Source organism: Canis aureus, chromosome 12 (genome assembly GCF_053574225.1).
Source record: "Canis aureus isolate CA01 chromosome 12, VMU_Caureus_v.1.0, whole genome shotgun sequence".
Classification (NCBI taxonomy): Eukaryota; Metazoa; Chordata; class Mammalia; order Carnivora; family Canidae; genus Canis; species Canis aureus.
Genome location: NC_135622.1, coordinates 9,570,166 through 9,587,795, shown reverse-complemented (window position 1 = coordinate 9,587,795; position 17,630 = coordinate 9,570,166). Strand labels below are relative to the sequence as shown.

Genomic DNA, 17,630 nt, shown 5'->3' with positions numbered 1-17,630 from the left:
CCTGCTTTTGGGTGGTGATTCTCTACCTGCTGGGCCCTGCCTCAATCAGATGGAATGGCTGGTCTCTCCTTAGGCAAAACCCACATTCCCCTGCCAACTCCCACTGCCTCTAGTATCCTTGTACCCTCTCTGCTGTTCTGCCTCCTAGGCCTCTTCCTGCAGGGAAGCCCAGCCAAGTGAGCCTCCTTTTATTGCAGTGTGACCAGACACACTCCCAGTTCCAGATGTTGCTGGCATCAGTTGAACAAACCTCATGAAAACCATAAAGCCAAGCACAAACCCCAGATTAACTGTTTTAGATGTTTTCTTTTTCTGAGAACTGGGAGAGGGGTCTCAATCTTCTTTATGCCTCTTTTAAGTTAAAGCTATATGGAGGCAAATAAAAGTTACAATTTTCAACCAGTTGCTAATCATGACTGTGTAAGAATAGCATAGGACCCAGTAGAGCCTAGTGAACATTACTAAGAGTTGCAAACATGGTATGGGGTTGGGGGTGGTATCTGGCTTGTTTCAGTTCCATACTATGGGGTGGTGGTCTAATTTGGCTTAGAGGTTATGGAGAGTCTAGAAAGGGGACAAAAAAGGCATTTTGAGACTTGTTCCTTACCTTAAGATAATAAAACTCATCAGAAATATATAGAAAACTATTCCTCAAATGATGGAAGGGTCAATCCCTGCCAGGGTAAGGTGGATACACAGCCTATGTCAAGAGCATTAGAAGGAGGAAGGAATCTTGCCATGGTGATACAATACCAGGAATCTGCTTTCCCAGAGTCTGGTCTGAGTTCCCATGGTGGGGAAGCTGTCACCTGTAATGCTAAGCTTCTTGTAGAATCTGGGGCCTTGTGCACTACATCTGCAGGGCAGGCCCCATAAGTATGTGGGGTATATCTGCAGGCTCCATAAGTCAAGGAAGATAGAAATATTCTTTTTTTTTTTTTTCAAATTTTTTAACTTTCTCCTTTGCCTATGGGTCAGTGTATGTTTCTCTTCTTGCCTAGAACTCCATCTTCCTAGATCCCTTTGCCAGGCTCCTACATATCCTTTAAAACCTTGGTGTTACTCCTCTGGAAAGTCTTCTTGAACCATCACTCCCAAGTTCCCACAGCACCTGGTGCTCTATGACTGTTACACAGCTTTGTCTTTCTCCCATTTAGCTCCCAGTCTTCTCTGAAGTCAGGGTGGTGTCTTATCTATTCTGTTCACACAGAAATGCTCAGTACTGTTCTCTGAATAAACAAATAAAGGAATGGCATCCTGGGATTCTGAGGAGCTTCAGCAGAGTACCAGAGAGGTCCTAAGGATGGACTGTCAGCAGAACAAAGCAGTGAGGCTTCTCCCAGGGATCCCAAAATCAACAGTTTCCATCAAGGTCAAGGATGGGGAAGTGAGTGTGGGTTCAGGGGTGTCTTGGTGAGCCTGATGCTATTAGAACCAAATATGCAGAGTGTGTAGAAGTTCTGAGGCAACTTACAGAGCAATGATGATGAAGGCCTGTTTTAAGTTATGGTGTGGCCTCACCACAGCAATTGGGAGAGGCCCCCTGAGACATCTGAATACTACAGTGTCTCAGAGATGTTTCCAGAGCAGGACCAATAGGAGCCCCACTCGATCTGTGTTCTGTTGCCAGATACATAACAGTATCATGACAACCCTGGGGACGGTCATGATGGTGGGGAGCCTGGACATGAAAAAGCAATGGGTGGGATCTGGTGCTATTGTGAGTTGGTCAAGTTGTCATGCATGATGTAAAACACATAATTCTTGTCAGAGTAAGCCCCATATATAGAAGAATACTAGTAGTAATAAAATCATTATTAATATTATCTAGCCAAAAATTAAAATGACCCCAACACTGAACAGCCAATTATCTGTGGGTGGAGGGGGTGATTTCATGGGTCAAGTAGTTTCATCATGAGGAGAAAGGAATAGAAGGCAAGTGGAAGATCAGAACCGACTAGGCTTGGTCATCAAAGAGCTGTGGGATCTTGGAGTTTGCCAGTTAATATGTCTCGCTTGGACAAAAGTTGCACAAAATTGTATTAATGGAGAACTGTTCAGCTTCCATTGCTACTTCTTTTGTTCTTGTCCCTGTGGCACTGAAAGGCTCTCACTGAGAGGAGTGGTGAAGAAAGTGAAAGGCTTTGTCATAGGGAGCTGTTGCCCTGCTTGTCAGCAGAGGAGAGTCCCACCCCACTCCCTCTCCTAAGCAGGAGTACCCTGGTCACTACGGGGGTGACTATGCTGCTCCATGGGGGCAAGGGGTTTGTTCCTCCTTTTATTACCAACTTACTGTTGTATAGGACTCACTAATATCTTTCAAAGGCTCAGCAACTTCTGAAGAAAACACCCAGAAACCATTTCTACCTAGCAGAAACAACTGAGGAACTTATTCAAACAAGGCTTCAGACTCAGCAGAGAATATTCTGGACCAGAAGCTGACAAATTTTTTCTGTGAATAGCCAGAGAGTGAATATTTTAGGCTCTTTGCAGACCATGACCATGACATTCATTTCCTAACTACTCACCTTTGCCCTGTTAGCATGAAAGTAGCCATAGACACCATGTGAATATATGAGTGTGGCTGTATTTCAATAAAATTTCACTTATAAAATGGTGGGCTGGATTTGACCTGGGAGCCATGGTTTGCTGACTGCAGAGTTAGATCAACAAAAAGTTGTCATTACCAAAATGGTTCTTCCACATTGCAGCAGGTTACTGCTGTGTTCTGTGTTCCTCTGGGGAATGAAGCTTAAGGATGGATATGATCTGGAGGGCAGAAGGTCAATAGCAGGTCATTAGCCCTGTCCTGGCTCCTGTTCTCAAGGCCATTCTGCTGAATAGAGCAGAAGAAAGACTGCTCAAAGGCACGAGGGACTGGGAGAGAAGAAAAGTTAGAATGTATGGTGAGAAAGGGGACTCTGGGTGGGACAAAAAAGGGGATCATGGAGAAGCTGGGGATGGGGAAGAGTAAAATAGGTGGAAGGATGGGTATATCTGTTTTAGCCAACTCCCTTTCCCTGGGTCTGGGGCTGGAAAACACTTGCTCTGGGTCACAGATGACTTCTTCCAGCTTCTCCTGGACAAAGCCTCCAGCACCTCTGGCTGGGCCCTCAGGTGGTCTGAGGTCTTGGTGGGAAACACCTGTTAGTCATTCTTTCTACCATCTCAGATCTTGGACACCTCTCACTTCACAAAACTCACTACAACAGATTTCAACTGAACTCAAATAGGTGATGTGTTTAGAAGTGCTGCAGGGCAGATCCCCTTTGTTTTAGGCCTGCTCCTGCTCTCCACTGTCAGAGAGCTAATCTTTAAAAGTATGGAGTCCCCAGGATTGCTGTCTTCCCTGTAGGGTGGGAGGACATAATCAGTGATTTCTTCTTTCTTGGGCTTCTGCTTCTCAGAATACTGAGGATTCTGCACTATTTGCTGTTGACGGCTCCCATATGGTCAGATCATGGAATGATGTCAGCTCAGTAACAACGAGCAAGTCCTTCCAAGGATGCTTGCATCATGCAGAGTCTACACTGTGCCTACATGTGAAGTTGGGGTGGAGTGAGGCAGGGGGTATGAGGCTCCATATTTAGGCATTCTGAGCAAATACTGCACTGGAAGGAAACATCCTGGTGGCTGAGTGGCCTTCCAGGAGCCTTCTCTTCCCTCTCCTAGTCAAGGTTTTTACATAAAAGGGGAGACTGGCAGAGTGCTTAAGAAGGTGCACCTGGGTGGCTCCGTGGTTGAGCGTCTGCCTTTGGGTCAGGTCGTGATCCCGGTGTCCTGCTTCTCCTTCTGCCTATGTCTCAGCCTCCGTCTCTCTGTTTCTCATGCATAAATACATAAAATCTTCTTTTTTTTTTTTTTTTTTTTTTTTTTTTAAAGAAGGTGGGCTTTAGAGTCTGATGACCTGGGCCCTAAATTCCTGCCCTGACACATTCTGGCTGTCAGTGACTTCAGGCAAATCATTTTACCCCTCTGAGGGGGGATTTCCCTCATCTTTAAAACAAGCATGCTATATTTAACTTAGAGAGATGACATGAGGATTAATTGAAATAAGCAGTATGAAGGCTTAGGCTACTGAGAGTTTCTTTTTATTCTTTTCTTTCCTATTGTTACATGGACAGGAGTCAAAGGATGTAGCGAAAGTACCATAAAAACCCCGGACCTCCCGCTCTGAGCCTATTCTAGCTGCCTGAATTCTCTTCTGGAGATTCCTTCAGAAGAAATGCACATCTGTCTGGAGATAAAACAGTTATTTATATATTATATAAAACACTGTCAGTCATTTATATCTCAGGGAGAGTTAGTATGCTTCTCGACATGCATTTTTCTTTACTTTAACAGAATGCTTTTGCATACATTATATGTTCAGAACTCATATAGTCCTGGAAAAGTAAGGCTAGGAAGGGATTGTTCTCTTCATTTCACAAAGGGAAAAATGAGTCACAGAATCTAAGTCATTCTGAGCAAGCCTGGACAGAAACCAAATGCTTATTGCTAAAGCAATGTTTCTCAAAGTGTGTCCAAGGATGCCCCTGGTCCAGAAGCTTTGTGGGGTTTGCTGAATAAGCACCTTCCTAGGTCCATCCATGTGTATTATTTAGATTCACAAGAGGCAGGCCTGGGAATCTGTATTCTTTACACCTTCCTCATGTAATTATGATACATATTACAGCTTTGAAATAATTGCTCTCAAGACTACACCAGTGGTTTGCAATTCCAGCTAACCATCTAGATAACCCGTGGGGGATTTACTTAACAAAACATACTCAAGCCATACCCACTCAAGTACTGGCCCCATACTCCAGAATTCTGACTCGGTAGGTTCAGGGTGGATCTCTGGCATCCACAGTGATTCTTATTCTCAGCTACAGTTGAAAGTTTGCTGCAATTAAAATGACCTGCATAGACTGCACCCCAAGCCATTAAGTCAGAATATCTGGAAATAGGGCCATTCATTTGTCAAATGTCTCTCCCAGGTGTTCCTGATAAGCAGTCACAGCTAAGAACCAGTGGTTTAGGCCACGGGTCAGCAACTTTTTCTGTAAAGGTCCAGGTAATAAGTATTGTTGGCTTTGTGGGCCATACGGTCTCTGTCACAACTACAGACAGTCCTTGACTTATAGTGGTTCAACTTAAAATTGATATACATTCAGTAAAGACCATACTTCAAATTTTTAATTTTGATCTTTTCTGAAGCTAGTGGCATATGGTACAATATTCTGTCATGATCCTCGGCAGTCACAGTTCCTAGTCAGCCATGTGATCATGAGGGTAAATAACTGATTACTGACAGCCATTCTATCCCACATAGTCATTGTCTTTTCACTTTCAGTAGTCAATAAATTACATGAGCCATCCAATATTTTAATATAAAATAGGCTTTGTGTTAGATGATTTTTCCTAACTGTAGGCTAATGTAAAACATTCTGAGCACATTTAAAGTGGGCTAGCTAAGCTATGATGCTCAGTTAGGTGTATGAGACACATTTTTGACTTTTGATATTTATAACTTATGATGGGTTTATGGGAACCTAACCCTATCACATAAGTCAAGGAAGATCTATACTTAGTACTACCATGGTAGCATAAGAACAGCCATAGACAATATGTGAATGAATGAGTGTGCTTATGTTTCAATACTTTTTTATTTATAAAATTAGGTAGTGGGCTAGATTGGGCCCATCTGCTACAATTTTCTGGTTTGGATCAATGCCTCCCCAACTATCTGTGGTACAGGATAATTTTTAAAAATTTTCAATCTGTGGTAGATTGAATCTTTTGTAAAACACAATAAAAGTGAATTACTACAAAAATGAAATAAAGGTAAAATATAAGCCCACTGATTATGCAATTAGATGTCATGGCAATGTCAAATTACTGTCAAAGCTTCTAAATAGTTACACTCAATTTCTTTACCTATCTTGCAAGGAATTTGTAAAACACATCTCAGATTAGGTCTGTCCAAAGATTACACTCTGAGCCATACTGCTAAAATCAAAATAACCTTCCCATTAGGGAAAAGCAAGCTTTATTTGTTAAAAAGTTAGAGAGAGGTGTATTGCCTGCTGTAAGTAGATTATTGCTGATGGACTCCCAAGTAAAAGCGCTTTGAGGGGCTTTGAAATCAGACAGGAAATTAAACCTTGCATTGCCACTTTTAGTCAAGTTGGGACAATCATTGACTATTGGGAGCCCTGGTGACCTCAACTATGAATGAAGAGTATCACCAACTTCCCAGGACTTTTGAGGAAATTCAAATCATATATAAGTTCCTACCTCAGTACCTAGCATTCAATAAAGGACAGCGATTGTTCCTGAAAGCAGACAGGGCCATGGGGAGAATGCCAACTTTGCAGCCAGGCAGATCTCAGAGTGCGAATTCTGACTCCACCACTTATGTGACGTTGAGCCATTTAACCTCGGTGAATCTCGGTTACCTATAAAATAGAGACATTAATACCTACCCACCTTTCAGGTTAAAGTAGGAATTAGAGATGATCAAGATATGTAAAATGATGGCACAAAAGTAGTCTTCAAAAGGTGCTAGGTACTATATTTTCCTCATATGATTTCTTTATTGAGCTATATTCAAATGAACATTTAATTCACCTTTTTGTAGGCAATTCAGCAATTTCTGGTATATTCACAATGTTGTGCAACCATCACCACCATTCAATTTCTGGTCCTTTAACCCATGCAAGTCTGGCCTTGAGATTAGCCTCTGCCCTCTCACCAGCTACTGAAGGCTTGGTGAAGCCTGACAAAGGAGCAACTGCACCATTAACACTCAGCAAGATTTCTTAAAGGTCTCTTTCCAAAGTCTCACACCCCACAGCTGCTGCTCCAATCTGTTCTCTCTCCTCCTTACCCTCTCTCTTCTTTGAGCTTCAGACTCTTCTCTGTTAGCTCTGTGTCCTTTCTCCCACTTCCTCAGTTTCTTCACTTTGCTACTACCAATCATTACTTGGCTGCGTCAGGGACAGTTAGCTGTCTTTCTGAGATCGGCATCCCCTCTCAGGATGAGGGAGACTCAAAGAGGGCTCTTCAACTGGAGCTACATTTCCTAACTCCCTGGCATGTGGGTAGAGCTATGTGGACTAGGTAGACTGACTTTCATTCCTGGGAGGCAGGCAGAATGATGTGTGTCATTTCCAGGCCAAAGTGACTAAGAACTCAGTATTTCTCCTCTTCATTCTCTCTCCTTGTCTGCCAGCTAAGGCAGGAAGGACTCCAAGACCCAAGGGGATATAGCTAATCCTCAAGGAAGGAACATGGATCCATGAACCATCACATAGGAGGCTATCTATGGAATCCCTGATGGGACTGATGGGAGCAAGAAATAAAACTACCCTAATGATGCTATGGAGAATTGGAGGGTTTGCTTATTACAAAAGCTAGTTTTTTTTTTTATTTATTTATTTATTTTTTTTATTTTTTATTTTTTAAATTTTTTATTTATTTATGATAGTCACAGAGAGAGAGAGAGGCGCAGAGACACAGGCAGAGGGAGAAGCAGGCTCCGTGCACCGGGAGCCCGACGTGGGATTCGATCCCGGGTCTCCAGGATCGCGCCCTGGGCCAAAGGCAGGCGCCAAACCGCTGCGCCACCCAGGGATCCCTTTTTTTTTTTTTAAATCATCAAAAGGATCCTTTATTTTAAATGTCGATAGTACCATATTTCACCAAAATAATTTATAATAGTTAACTGCCTCTTAAATATATAATCTTATAAATGAGGCCTTCTGAAGTTAAAAGTAATGTGGATTCAGTTTGTTTGAAATTATTTTGGACATGATAATTGAAGTAAAAAAATTTGTTTCCTATGAAGTCCTTCTAAAAAAGGAAACCATGACAAGTTCCTGATCAGACAAATGCCATTCTATTATTAAAGGGATTAAAAAGCATAAATAAGTTTGAACAGAAATGTCAATCTCCTGGGTTTGGCCTGTCCAAACCTGACCCTTTATAGAGTTAAAATTGTAGTCTACTTTCTTACCATAAGCAAGAAATTCCTTAGCAGCTCAGAAATGATGTTAATGTCTTGGTAAATCAGATTTCCTCATTTTCTGATGATCACTCTGTGCTCCAGTCTCTAGTATATCTGTCATCTCATCCTCTCAAAAATGGTTCTATTTAAACAGGAAATCAGGGATTTTCTTGTACCAGCAACTTCTCAAGCCTCACAGCTCACAGATGAGGTGAACACTGAGGAATTACCATGCTAGCCACAGCGTCCACTTTAGCTTTCCAGATGCCACTGTTGTGATGAGGAGCCATCACAGAGTGCCATCGCAACGTAGCCTTTGTGACTCAGTGGATCGACCACTTTCAGGCACTGTCCAACGGACACCTGGTATAGCCGATTACTCTTCCCAAAGGTCCACTGCTGGGATCCTCCTGACCCGTGGCACTTCATGAGTCGTGGTGGGTCTGACGAGCGAGTTTCTGACATATCCAGGCAAAGGAGGTTATTTAAAACCAACTCGTGCTCTTCGTTATAAATCCAAATCTGAGTTGGGTCACTGTAGTCACACGCTTTAAGCACCACCAGGCCTCCTTTCTGACTTGGGCGGCCCTGGGCCACCAGACACTTGTTAGTCTGGAGGTGATAGAGCCTTCCACGCTGAAGGATTTTGGGGCGTTTTGGCCCTCTATTGATAAAAATGGGCTGCTGGGGTTTGGCGTTGGGCCCAGATATCTGCATCTCTGGGTAGATATTATCCAGGTACCATTTAAATGATTTACAACCCAATTTCTTCCTCAATTCAACACGCTCACTGATATTTCCATAGCTTTTGGTCCTCAGATCAGGTCTTAAGGAAAAATACTGCTCCTTATATTCATCCAACCAAACATGTGCCCAAACATGTGCCAGCCTCAAGGAGTTGTGTGTCATGGTGTCCTGGCCTTCAGGAGAACCATATGGTCGTCTTTTTCGGAAAATGTGTCCAACTCTAGAGCAAGGGATGATGAAGAGTTTACCTCCACACATCCAAATCCGAAATGATATTTCTAAATTTTCTCCTCCCCAGATATCCATGCCACTGTCATACTGTCCAAGTTCATTGAAATAGTGTCTGTTCATGGCAAACAATCCTCCAGCCATTGTAGGCGACTTTATTGGTGCAGTAGCTCCTTCTGGTCCTCCCAGCTCAGAAAGGGGAACGAGATCCCACTTGAAGTGTAGCCCCCAGTTGAAACCTCCCCGCACGACAGGGGACGAGCTGTACGCGAGCGTGTCTGCACTGATGATATCAATGACAGGGCACACCACGGTCTGCTGGTCCTCCTGGATGGCGGCCAGCAAGGGCTGCAGCCACATCACATTTACTTCACAGTGGCTGTCCAGGAACACGAGGACTTCTCCTGTTGCGTGGGCTGCTCCAATCATCCTTCCTCGAATCAATCCCTCACGCTTTATGTTTCTTATTACTTTAATTTTTCCAGGGAGGTATTTTTGGACATACTCCTCTAGTTCTCCTTTCAAATCATCAAAGTCACTGTCATCATCCACAAGGATGATTTCATGAAGGAGCTGGGCTGGCGTGCGGTCTAGAACACTGTGCACAGTACGGAGCAAGGCAGACAAGGCTTCGTTGTAGAAACAGATAACAACACTAGCGGCTGGCAGGTCTGCAGGGAAAGACTTGTCTCTACATGCAGCATTCCTTGTGTCCGGCACATCTCTGTGGTAGCCCAAGCGGTTACTGATAAGCATATTGAAGGCATGTTTCTGATAGCCCAAGTCTCTCAACTCCTGATCACGTTCATTAAAAATCATACCCAATTCAGAAGAGAATTTTATGTTGCCTTTTTCTGGATCTTCAACATGATTATCTATCTTATCATCAATTCTGTTTACTTTGAACTGTGACTCTAATACTCGACTTGGGCCTCGAGTGAAACGGGGATAGAATTTTTTGGGAAATGGTCCATGGGGTCCGGACCCCTTGATGGGCACATTCTTAAGTGGCTGAGTCACTTCACTGAAGTTGAAATAAATAAAAAGCAAAACGGTCCAGGTTGCAGATGTAAAAAGGCATCCATAACAGAAATATCGAACTGTGACACTTCCCATTATAGACCTAGCATAGCTGAAGGGCCATCTTCAATCTCCCCGACGCCGGCAGCGCAGGACTCCGGCCTTCTGGGACTCGGGCCGTGGCATTTTCCCTCCCGCCACAGCCCGGGTCCGAGCCGCATGAGCCACGGCGAGCGGAGCAGCCCGGGAAGAACCGCTGCAGCGCGCGCGGTGGCGGCCACGGGCTCACCCAGTGCCCGCGCCGCAGTCCCAAAAGCTAGTTTTGCCTTGACTAGTATACCTGGCCAGCTCAAAGACAATAAAATGTTTTTAAACCTCAGAACCCCCTAAAGTAAAAAAGGTTCTACATACTATCCTTTGTATAGATTTTTTCTGTCATATTACTATGACTCTTATTACATACCCAATTCTAGTCAAGACTGGGACTTGCAAGGATGATATTAAGATGTCTCCGTTGGCAAAGAAAGATACTGAGTTCCTGTTCCAGACTTGGGGAGTGCTTCTGGGGCAACTGCTGAGGGTCCCCCAGTTCATCTCCTACCCACTGCCCTAGGATTAGATGCTCTAGCTCAGCAATCTCACTCAGGTGGTCAGTGGTAGCAGGGCTTTCATAAATCTTCAAAAATACACTTATTCCTTTATGCATTTCCTTGTCACCTATCAGACATTTCCTGAGACCTTACCTTGTAACCAGTTCTGTGGTAGGTGCCATGGGGGCACCTACATATAGGGGCATGGAGAAAATAGAGAGGTCATTATCCTTGTCTTTAAAAAGGAGAACACAGAGGCAGAGAGATAAGAGCAACAGCTTATGACTAAGTCTGCGTCAAAGCAGTGGCAGCAACCCTCTGACAGTGTGCCAGGGAGGCCTGGGGGTTTGGTGGGACCTAGAGAGCTGGAGGCCCCTGGATACTCTGGGGCCTGTGGTCAAAAAAGACAAAGCCTTTGGCAGAGGCTGCACCATCTCCAAGCTAGGGTGGAGCCTATTGGCATCACGTTAAAGCACAATGAGAAGATGCCAGAGTTCAGTTGGCTGCTCCAAAGCACTAGGGAATGGATTCTGGCTAACTCCAAACAGAGACGACACCTCTCTCTCTCTCTGAAGTTGGCTGGCACAGTCCCAGAGAACAGCAGAAAGCCTCCCTTGGAGACAGGCACTCCGGCTGAATTTTGGTTGTCAGGTCTGGCTCTTTCCCTTTCCTGCTTCTCTGGTCCCTAAGCCAACAGTACAAGTGAAACATCCATCACCTGACCAGACTTGCTCTGCCAGAGAAACCTCCATGGTGTCACCCACAGGGAAGTTGGTGCACCTTTCTCTGGTGTTAGAGAATGGACCTGCTGTGTGTGTGTGTGCGTGTGTGTGTGTGTGTGTGTGTGTGTGTTATGGGCTGTGGGGAGGTCCTCTACCAATGAGCAGGGATCCTTTGGCACTGGGGCTATATTTTCAGACCACTACTACCTCTTGTCTCTCTCCCCTGAAAAGAAAATCAAGAGGGCCATATTTCTTATAGCCCAGGGATTAGGCAAAACCAGTTTGAAATTGACCTGAGATCTAGTACTGGGGTAACTCTGAGACCAAGATGACCAAGGGTTTGGATCAAAGCTCACAACCACACAGGGAAAACACCTAGTGTTTCTTCCCTACAAAAAGGTGATAGAATGGGAAGATGAGAATGGTTCAAGTGTCTCCTTTAGTCTGTCCCAATGACCAGGGATTGCAGAGCATGACACCTATTTGTGCTACAGGACTGAGATCTCTCCACAGGGAACCAGCCCAAGGGCCAGTGAGCAGATGTCTGTCATCAAAGCTTCTCAAACTCCTTCCCATCATGCCCAGTTTTAGACAGAGAGCACAGCCCCAGAATTATTGTGTCCTGTGACAACATATTGCTTCTCCAGCAGCCATCCCTTCTGTGTGAGATGTTTCCTTGAATGATGGTTCATTGAATGATGCTGAGAGAGACTTGCCCAGGATTTCCATACTAAGTCACTAAGACCCAGAGGTTGGCCCCTTAGGTTTGCTGGTTTGAGAAATGAGTTATATCAATTCCTCATAGGTAAGCAAGCTATTGAGAACTGAGTCCCCAAATAAGAGTCTGAATGACAAATCTGATATAGGCTTATCAATGAGGGGATAAGGTAGGCTCACTGGTGCCCAGTCTTTCTCAGAGAGTTCCTGAGGATAATACTACTTAGGATGTTGAAACATAAAGCAGATATTTTTAATGTGGACATAAGTAGAGAAAAGCTTCAAGCAATATCCTTTGCCCCAAAGGGATATTTAATCATTCTAGAGTACCTGGATGAACTGTCTTACTTGTACTCTGGAGATGTTTCTGTATGAACAGAGCTGGTTCTCAGAATCAGAAGGATCCCAGTCTAGCATGGGGCATGAGAAGCACCAACCGATTTTATGTAAGCTCACACAGACCACCTCCATCTGTGATGCCTAACTTGCCTCAGACATAATACGGCAATATTGAACAAATAACTTTATAAGCTAGTGCTTCCCAACTTCTTTGTATGGCATACTGGGTGAACTGATAGAGGGACTTGTCATGCCGAGTCCCGTTCTGCCACTGTAAGGTTACAAGAAAGTAAAAGCCCCCATACATCTGCAAGTCTTTGTTCCCTAGCACACATGTTGCAAAGCTCTGGCACATACCATGATCCTCTTCACTAGAGTTGGGAGTATTTAGTAAAGATAGTAAGTTCTCTAGCCTCATCAACAACACACCTTCTTTTAGGATCTGATTCTTTTTTGAGTCTCAGGTGTTTTGGTTTTATTTTCAGCCAGCAAATCCTTCTGATCCTGACATCCACTCTCCAAATCTTGAATATCTTCCGTTTTCTCCAGATCCTCTCTTCAGGGCTGATGCACCCAGCTCCCAGCTGCTGATAGCTCATAGCTTACTAGTCAGTGACCTTGGCAGAGAGCTGCCTGGCCCAAGACTGAGTCCCCTCCCAGGGCGTCTCACAGCCAGGCTGGCTCATGTAGTGCTATAAAGGTCAGGCTGCCTTGCTTCCATTAGAAGTAATTCTGAAAGCTCACCTAGCTCCAGAATTGGAGTTTGTCTAAGGATTGTCTAAAGCCACAGTGACAGCCATAGTAAGGATCAGTTTTTCCCTCTGACCAATCCTTTTGGTGTATCTATGGAAGTACACCCAGTAAACTTCTGCATGCAATTCTCGGCACCAAATCTGCTTCCTGGAAACCCCACTTAGGCCATGCTCAAAGATCTCTTTAGCATTTTATGTACTTAGTGTCATATACCTTTTACTGTACAAAATGGCCAGATTTATATAAAATGCAGAGTAAACGTTAAAAGTTACTTGAAAATATGAGGACTGGTGAGCAACTAGAACTTCTAAGAAAGGACAACAATTCAAAAGAAAATTGAGTTTCCCTATGAGAAAGGAGGGATAATCCAAAAGAGACCAAAAGGCTATCTGTTCTCTACATCTTCTAGGACAAGTTACCTTCTCTCTCTGGCCCTCATTTCATTCATCCATCATGTGATCACCACCTGATTGCTTCACTCAGACTTCCTAGGTTCTACATTTCTGTTTCTCTAAGGCAATGATTCTCAAACTTGAGTATGCACCAAAACCTCTTAAAAGACTTGTGAAAACAGATTGCTGTGCTCCACCCACAGAGTTTCTCATTTGGTAGGTCAGAGGTGGAGTCTGAGAAACTGCATTTCTCACAAGTCCCAGGTGATGTAGATGCTAATGCTATTGGTCTGGGTTCTACACTTTGAGAACTACAGCTCTAATGGCATCTAAGGCTGCCTCTTCTCTCAGACGGAAGAGGGACCATTCACAAATTATAATGTAGTGGCATTATTACTCAGGTGACTTTAAAGAGTTAATTCAGCTTCTTTATTTCTTAGTGAGAAATTCTCTGTTTCGGGAAGAGCATTCCTGGTCTAGCTGAGGCCTAACTATCTAGAGCTAAATCTTATGTGAAAAAGAAGTCACTTTTTCCAGAGGAGACTGCAAAGATCATAAACCAAATAGATTTGGATTTATGGCAAGCTCCTCAAAGCAGAAGGGAAGGAGGAAAGAAACTGTCTTTTGGAGAGAGTCTTTCTTGAAGAATCTTGTCACCTGAATGTGGTTTGGGATGCTAACAGGGTTAGATGCTAAACCTCACTTATGCACAAGATCTCAGATTCCAGCTCCCTGGGATTCTGGGGAAAGTGCTATAACCTTCTGAGGCATGCTCAATGCCAGCAAGAATCATCTGCCTAGGGCTGCACTGCTGGAAGCACTCTCCCTTCTTTGGCCTGAGGCCTCGCCACCCAGTCTGTTTTTACTGGACATCTTGGAGGTCTGAGAGCCCAGGCGTCAGGGCACTTCCTTCTTAAAAATGTAGTGTCTGGGATGAACCCCGGCCTGCCAGTTCCCATGCACGCCTCCAGGCCATGACATAGCTTTGCTGGCTGGAAGAAGGCAGGCTTTGCCTGTTCTCACCAAGTATTTGGTTGGACAATGCCTTGGAAATGTTCTCTGGAAGCACTTGGGCACTGCATGGATCAGGAACGTCTTCAAATAAATCTTCCTTTTTTTTTTTTTTTTTTAACCCCAAGGCAGTTTACCCAGCTCTATAGCATGAGAGGATCTCAGGAGTTTGAGGGACCATGAGAAACCACCTAGACCGGCTCTTTCTCTTTAATAATCATAAAATCCTAGTCAAAATAATGAAGATAACATTTGACAGTCTGCCAAAGTTTACAAAGTGCTTCCATGTATATTACACTTTCCCCTCACAACCCACACTGAATCTGTTAAAGAAAGGCCTGTTAGCTCTTCCCCTAAAGTATGCCCCATGGATCTGTCCATTCTGTCCATCTTTTCTGCTGCCACTCTAGCCACTCTCATCTTTTCAACATCAGCCTCCAAACAGGTTTGTTCTTTTGTACCTTTACTCCCTCACCATCCATTTTCCACATGCCAAACAGAATGATTTTTTTAAAAAATATATTTTGGTGGTGATTGTAAAACACTGTGAATATACTAAATGCCACTAACATGTTCATTTTAGAATGGTTAATTTTATGTACATTGTGAGTTTACCTAAGATGTGTGTGTGTGTATGTATGTGTGTATGTGTGTATAAATCACAATATAAACCACTGTACTTAGTCAAAACCTAAAACCTTTACCATGTGAATACTAGGCCTACCTGATATGACCTTACAACCTTACCTACCTCATCTCCTACCACTCTTTATTTCACTGTTCTGTTTCCAGGCACACAGATTTGCCCTCTGCACAAGCATACTGAGCTCATTCCTAAGAACCTTTGCACTCCCCTATCTATAATGTTCCACTCAGATTCACCCAAGCCAAAGGAGCCCCATCCAATCTCTTTCAACACCCTGTTTTGCCTTTTATTCATATCACTACCTGATATTTCCTTGTCTTGTCCCTCAAGAATATTTGTTCCCTGTATCCTTCAAAAGTGTAACACCAGGCTCTAGAACAACGCCTGATCCATAGTAATTATATTAGTCAGGGTTCTCCAGAGAAACCAACCAATAGGAAACAGAGAGACAGTGACAGAGAGAGACTTATGAGATTAGCTCACATGATTATGGAGGGAGGGCCTCCAAATCTGCAGTGTGGGTTGGCAGGCTAGCGACCCAGGATAACCAATGGTGCAGATCAAGTGTGAAGGCAGTCTGCTAGAGAATTCCCTCCTCCTGGGGGAGGCTGACCTTTTTGTTCTATGCAGGCCTTCAACTGAATGAGAGCCACCCACATCGTGGAGGGTAATCTGCTTACTCAGAAACTCACCAATTTATTGGGTATTATTTAGTGGGTATTGTATAGGTGTTAATTGGATTTCTAGTTTGATCCTTGGAAATCCTGTGATGGAGGGATGACTAGCCCTGCTTCACAGGTGTCCCTGGAGCAAAGAAGTCAATGGATTCATTTAAGAATGCAGAGCTGGAAAGTGGCAAAGGCCAAGACAAGTCCCTCTTCCACCACGGAGTCCAGAGCTCACTTTAACACTCTACATTGTGGGGATCCCTGGGTGGCGCAGCGGTTTGGCGCCTGCCTTTGGCCCAGGGCACGATCCTGGAGACCCGGGATCGAATCCCACATCGGGCTCTCGGTGCATGGAGCCTGCTTCTCCCTCTACCTGTGTCTCTGCCTCTCTCTCTCTCTGTGTGTGACTATCATAAATAAATAAAAATTAAAAAAAAAATTAAAAAAAAAAAACACTCTACATTGTACTTGTATACACATTGACTCATGTGTTATGCAAGTAGAATTGCATCCGGACGGTGCAATTCAACTCTTCTCAATTAGTTCTTTCTTACATTTACAAAAATTTCCCTGAGAGGACCAGAGCCTGAGAAGAGTCTGAGGGATGACTGCAGTGCTTTTCCCTAGGACTTTTTTGTGTCTTTGTTTTTTGTGTCTTTTGCTTCCCACTCTCTTTGCTTCAACCAAGTCAATCAACAACACATGCAGGGGGAAACCTACCTACATTTTTACTCTAGCCCACTCCCAGCTAAAGTTGCTACCATTTATCAGATACCTGCTGTATGTCAGGCAACCTTAAAGAGTAGGTATTAACTCCATTCTGCAGCTGATAAAATGGAGGCTTGGAGCATAAGTAACTTGCCTAGGTCACAACTTGTAAAAAACAAGACAGATTCAAATCTAGTCTGACTCCAAAATTATAGTCTTCTCACTATACCACAGGGCCTCTTAAAAGAAGTCAAATCTGTGACTCATTCCACCACCTCAGTCCCTCCCTCCGCTTCTTTCCCTTCCTCTGCCAAACTGAAGCAGTGTGGTGTAGTGCACAGATCATAGTCCAGGAGAGAGAAGCCCTGGGCCCTTCCAGGCTATCTGAATAAGCCGTTTGGGTCTCTCTCTTATTCAATAGTTTATTCATGTATGAAAGGGGAAAGAAAGTACCATCATTTAGATGAAAAGAGATGATGTTTGTGATGGTCTCTGAGGACTAGAGAGTGATACATGTGTTAGTTGATATTGTTTAAATCTACATACATGACTTCCTTCCAGATCTGAAGTAAAAACTTGCAGGACTCCTTTTCTAATTGATACAGATCCATTGAATCAACCACTTGATATGTATGCCTTGAGCATTAGCAAGCAATTATGTATTTGCTATGGATCCTCAAGTGGATAGTTCACCAAGGCATGGATTGGATCTTCTATTTCCTTTTTTATCCAACTGTCTTTCCCGATGCAGAGATCTTCATTTAACAGAAGCTAAATAAATCCAAATTGAGTAACTGGCTCAAGTATGAGAATTTGTAGGAAAAGTCAAGAAGTCATTTTGCTTAGGGCAAATAAGACCTTTGATGAAGGCAAGTCTGATGAATCCGGAAGTGCGATTTGCTATGTATCCTAAGTTGTGGTGACAGATCGATCCCTAAAGGATTAGTGAGGAATAATGGGGCCAGGGATAGGGACAAAGTCCCAAGACCCCAATGCTTATCCATTTTGAAAGGGTGGGTATTGGTTCCTTTTGTCTTAGGGTTGGCATGGCACAGTGTAAACATTTCTAAACTAGGAGTCAAAAATCTGGGCTGCAGAT

General features: G+C 43.7%; 1 protein-coding gene and 1 pseudogene across 3 annotated transcripts in view; both read right to left on the bottom strand.

Annotated features, from left to right (window-relative positions):
• GDAP2 (ganglioside induced differentiation associated protein 2) overlaps positions 1 to 17,630 on the bottom strand; it is a 146,766-nt gene that overhangs the window by 45,235 nt on the left and 83,901 nt on the right. Inside the window, exon 16 of one of the 3 annotated variants that reach the window (XR_013348930.1) lies at positions 6,280 to 6,440. The exons of the other annotated variants lie outside the window; for them this stretch is intronic. The gene's annotated coding sequence lies outside the window, so the exon portion shown is untranslated. The remainder of the gene's footprint in view (positions 1 to 6,279; positions 6,441 to 17,630) is intronic. 3 annotated transcript variants of the gene reach the window in all.
• On the bottom strand, positions 7,864 to 10,291 carry LOC144280529 (polypeptide N-acetylgalactosaminyltransferase 11 pseudogene; annotated as a pseudogene).